Raw genomic sequence first — 5,644 nt, forward strand, 5'->3', positions numbered from 1 at the left:
TTCCTCCTCCATTTATGGGGTTGAGATCGTTTATTTTCCTCCCTCTCTGGCTTGCCAGTTGAGGTTGTAGATCGGATGAGTACTCATTAGCTAGCTAGCCACCTCCCTCATTGGTTTCGATTAATGGGGTTGAGATTGCTTTGTCGTGGTGTACAACACGGCATTGATCGGAAATTTTGTGTCATGGCTTAAGTTGTGTACGACTTTGGCAACACTGTGTTTATGTAATTGTTTGACTAAACTGTTGTTTAATATATTATTTGACAAAATGAGTTGTTATGAGCTTTGATATTTGTGAAATGTGATTGTGAAGTTTTCAAATTATGTTTCTTCAATAAATGATTTATGTATCACATTTTAAATCTTTATTGTGCACCACTGAGTATGTTTATACTCAGCGATAGTTTAATTTACTGTCGTAGATAAGAGCAAGGAAAAAGCAGCAGAGTGAGCTGCTACTGAGTTGAAGATCACATCAAGCTTTTGTACGGGTATTGTTTTATACCTTTATGGTTATTTTGATGTAAATACTGTAATGTCATAAGTATCAATGTAAATTGAGCAGTTGTAAATAAATTGTAATAATATTATTTTGGGTTTGTTTCTGTAAATTTAATATTTGTAAACATAAATTTTCTACTTTATGTTTTGTAAATGAAGATATTAAATACTTGGAGATGAGAAATCTTGATTTGTATTGTGAAATTATTTGAAGTGCCTTGATTGAGTTGATTTGAGAATTATTGGTGGTTGGGAGTTGTGAAATATTTTTAGAAGTGCTTTTTTACAGGTATTCGAAGAACGGTTTTCTCAAAATACAGAGGAAACTCTGTCAAAATTTTTATAAAATTTGCGGAAAACTAAAATGGCCAAAAATATTAATTAGTTTTAATTTCAACTAAATGTTTTAAATATTTATTAGAAACGCTCACCACTTGTCATAAATAAGAAAATTGTTTTAAAATCCCTGGTAGGGTACTTAATGAGTTATCGGTAGGTGAAGTTCGGTAGTTCATTAGGTATTCTACGGGATCATGTTATGCCTTACAGAGGGGTAAGGTGTGACAGGTTTTGTTTGAATTTTTCTCCATTCTTTTCTAAGGTTCCAAAACATGATTTTATGTTTCCTACGGGCCTAGCATGAGATGTTTAATATTTGTATAGAGTTTTATAACCTTGTATAATTTTTTAGGGCCCAATGTTATAGGATCGGACTCGAAAGACTAGAAAAGTTAAGGATCCGAGGATAACTACCGTTCAAGTTAGGCGGTTGATAGGCTATAAGAAGTGAGTAATTTTAACCTTAATAAATGTAAAATTTTTAAATCTACTTTATGATCATCCTTATGCATTATATCACATTTATTTAGAATGTATGTATCTGAAACACAAATATATTGCATATTTGCATATTTGTTGTTGGCGCATTGATGGATGATGGATGACCCATTAACTCCTCGTATGTTATGACTACATTATTTTATGTATGTTATGGATCCATAAAAATCCAAGGAGAGATCTTATCAATGCCCCTGATGTATGACATAGGTCATGTTTTAAGCGAAAGTTCTAAGGAGCCTCTGTGTAAGCAGGGCATATTGGATATATATGTTAAGTGAAAGTCCTAAAGAGCCTCTGTATGAGCCAAGCACATTGAATTTGGGGAGTCACTGGTAAGAAGTCCATCCTACGTGAAATATTTATGATGTGAAAACTCATTTGGATGTTGCATAGCATATGTATGAAATGAAAGAGATAAATTAATGTTGGTTAGTTTACTCAATGAGCTTGTGTAAGCTTACCCCTTTCCCCTAACCCCTAGATGCAGATTACAAGATTAGAAGAGTTCTTTGGAGAGAGAGCCTTAGGGGTGGCTTTAATGCTCTTCTTTACGTATGATGCATGGGTAGATGGACATGTAAAAGGATAATGGATAGTATGTGCTAGTAATTATAGAAAATTGGAGTTATATAACATTTTAAGTATAATTAATGATGTTTATGATTATGTTAACTCTTATGGGAGTATATATGTTGAACCATTACGCTTTAGAGTTTGATGTATGTTAAGGTTCAAATTATGAACCACTTTTATGTTAAAGATATTTATGTATGAATGAAAAGACTAAAGTGTAATGGTTTGTTATACATTTAATGTTGATAGTACAGGTGTTAAAGGTAGGTTTATAGGTTTTAGGCTTGCTATGGGTTCTGATAGCCTTAAGCCGACTCAATCCTTAGCATCGGTAATAGCCCCTAACTTGGGTTGTTACAAAGTTAGTATCAGAGCTCTAGGTTAGATGAGTAGATGTAGATGCTAGTAAAAGTATAAAATAAAGGTCAAAGGAAGTAGGATGACTAGCACAGTTAGGAAAATACATATCCAGTAGGGTTAAGTCTCTGTATGTTATATGATGAATGTTATGAGTATGTTATGTTCCATGCTATGCTTGATTATATGTTGTGTGTTCATGTGGTTTCACATGAACTATTTATGTGCTCAACAATTCTTGTTTGCTTTCAGAGATGCGAGGTTCAAGACAGTTAACCAGGTTGATCAACGCTTTACTCGAGAATGAGGGTATTAGAGCACTACCTGCCAACCCTGTTGTCAGGGAAAGAGTAAGTAAAAGTGAAAGAGAGAATCTTAAAAAGGTCCTAGAAGGTCCTTTAAAGCCAATAAGGAGACTATAAGTACACCTAGAATGTCTGTAGATGCAAGATGGAGTTCTCATGGCTTTTCCCAACAGCATGAGAATCCTAAGTCTGTAGGCATGGGAAGAGAGGGAGAAGATAGTTTTGTGGAGGAAGGAGATGAGTTAGAGTTTGTATCTCCTCCGTAACTAGGACCAGAGTATGGGTTTGGGTATCAATATCTGCAATAGGAAAGTTTTGGAAACCCTCGGTTTACGGACTATCCCTAATATTCTCTTTTTATGCCCTACCCACCTTACTTCCTACTGTTTAACCCATATCCCATATAACCTCCACAACAGTAATCCCAAAGTTTTTTAACTACCATGGGAACTCAAAATCTCATAGAAGGAGTTATAAGAGAGCAAATATACTACCACCACTCCCTGCAGCCCCTATAGTTCCTACACAAGAGATTGGGACAAGTACTAAAGGTAGAGCAAAGATAATGGACTACTTAAAATTGAATGCACCTAAGTACAAGAAAGGAGATGATCCTTTCGAGTACGTTAAGATAATCAAAATGATAGCCGATGAATTAAACACTAGTGACAGTAAAGCCATTCAAATGGCTAGTTTTACCTTAAAATGTAAGAAGGCAAAGGATTGTTATAAGTACTATATTGCTGACAAGGTCGATAGTATGACCTAGTCTCAGTTTGTGATAGAGTTTACCAATTGGGCTTTCCTAAAAAGCTCTAGGGAGCTGAAAGTGGTGGATTTTAAGCAGTTGAGATAGACTACTGATATGAGTGTCAATGAGTATACCGATAAGTTTGTTGATCTTCTACAATATGTGAGGTAGGAGTATGATACTGATAAGAAGAAAGTGAAAAGGTACATTCAAAGCCTGCACTCCAGATATTCCTCATTGATTTTGGCTGTAGAAACCCATAGTTTCCACTCGATACTAGATGCTGCAAGAAAGATGGAAACTGGAGCTATCATTGAAGGAAGTCTAGAGCTAAAAGTACAAAGGCTGAACAATCCACGATTCCCAAGGCTACAGATGCAGGAAGGTTTAGTCATTTAACCAAGACTATTTCTTCATTCGAAACTAAAAAGGATAAGGGAGGGAAGTTTGGCAAGAAGCAAAAGAAGAATAAGTTATGGAGCAGAATCAAGTTAAGCCTTGGGGTAGGAAGCGGACCTAGTTTGGGATAAGATACCTCTGGTTGTATTAGATGTGGGAAATGTCATCGAAGATCTTATAGATTTTGAACCTCCCACTACTACAGATGTGGACAGAAGGGGCACATGTCAAGGGAGTGTCCCAATATGGAAAGGGTGGCTTCTTAACAAGCAAGGTTTGGTAATGTGGCCTAACTGGAAGCGAAACAGACTTCTATGGGTCCCTCATCAAGAAGGGGATAGGGTAGAGTATGAGATTCTTCATCCTTTACAGCAAGTTCACAAGGGAGGGGTTTAATATTACCAGCTCAGATCTTTATCATGACATAACAGGAAGCCAATACCTCTAATACTATGGTGTCAGGTAACCTTTGCATTGGAATTTTCAATGTGTATGCTTTGATTGATCTAGGTTCATTACACTCTTTTTTTAACCTTGATACAGTCCTAAGGTTGGGATTTATAGTTTCAAGTTTAGAATGTCTGTTGCTTGTTAGTGGGCCTAAGTATGATCCTTTAGTGATGGAGATTATTTGTTATGCCTGTCCAATGATGGTGGAGAATAAATGCTTTCTAGCTAACCTGATAGTCCTAGAATTGACAAATTTTAATGTCATTCTAGGGATGAATTGACTCTCAGCCAATTATGCTACCTTAAACTGTAGGAATAAAGTAGTAAGGTTCAGAGGACAGGATGGGTCAGAGGTAGTTTTTCAAGGAGATCAAACATCTTCTGTGAAGGGTATGATCTCTATGATGCAAGCCAGAAAGATGCTCTGAAAAGGATGTAGAGGGTTTCTAGCCCATGTTAAAGAGTTTGTGGAAAACAAAAGTGGACCGAGATCAGTTCCTGTGGTAAGAGAGTTTTCAGAGGAACTACCTAGTGATAAGCACTCATAAACAACACCCATGTAACGCCTTCACTTTAGCTAATCTGTACATTCTACTGTTCCGGTGATTAATGTATGTCCGGACAGCCAAAATGTGTAGAACTGTATTTAAACGAGAGTGAGTAGTCATAAATAAACCAAATAATGACAACAAAAAAATTAAGAAAAAATTTTAGAAATGGAATGCAATAAGGTTAAATGAGCCGTAGCTCCGGTGATGGGTAACCCTAACGGAAAGCGGCTGTGAAGACAGTTAGCGACCCTAGACCCATGAAGAACCCTGTGAAATAATTTTTGGGACTCCAATAAAGAGTTATTGAAGCTTTGATATAATAGAATGTCAAAAAAATGCTAAAAAAATTTTATCAATCGGTACAGACAATTTTAACTCATTAAGCACAATGAAGGGCATTTTGGTCATTTCACCTTCAGAGATGATTTTTGACCAACTTGTTCATTTAAGTAAGTGAGCTATATGACATAAAATATGAACAAATATTGATAGAAATTTAATTAAAAATGAGTAGGAAAGAGAGGAAAAGAAACTAAAACAAAATTGTTAGTAGTATGTCCTAGAGCATATTATTTTGTATGCATCTAGTACATATTTTATTAATAAAAGGCAATTTCACTTTTCTGTTTACATAATATATTCATGTGTAATAGAAAAGGTCCACTGATATTTTGTTAGAAATTCTATTCTTAAGTTGTTGAGAATATGAGTGACAGTATTTCTAGCACAAAGTATCATAAATTGGTTCACGATCGAGGATACTTCACAAAGGACATGACTTATCCAGAAATATTGTAATCATGTTTGTTCCCAAGGTATTTATATGAGATATAAATAAGATGGAGTGGTGAGTCTCATGCCACATAACAAACATGATAGGCACTTATACATGATAAGTAGGCCAAACCAGTGATGTT

The sequence above is a fragment of the Hevea brasiliensis genome, chromosome 6, assembly GCF_030052815.1.
Source record: "Hevea brasiliensis isolate MT/VB/25A 57/8 chromosome 6, ASM3005281v1, whole genome shotgun sequence".
NCBI lineage: Eukaryota > Viridiplantae > Streptophyta > Magnoliopsida > Malpighiales > Euphorbiaceae > Hevea > Hevea brasiliensis.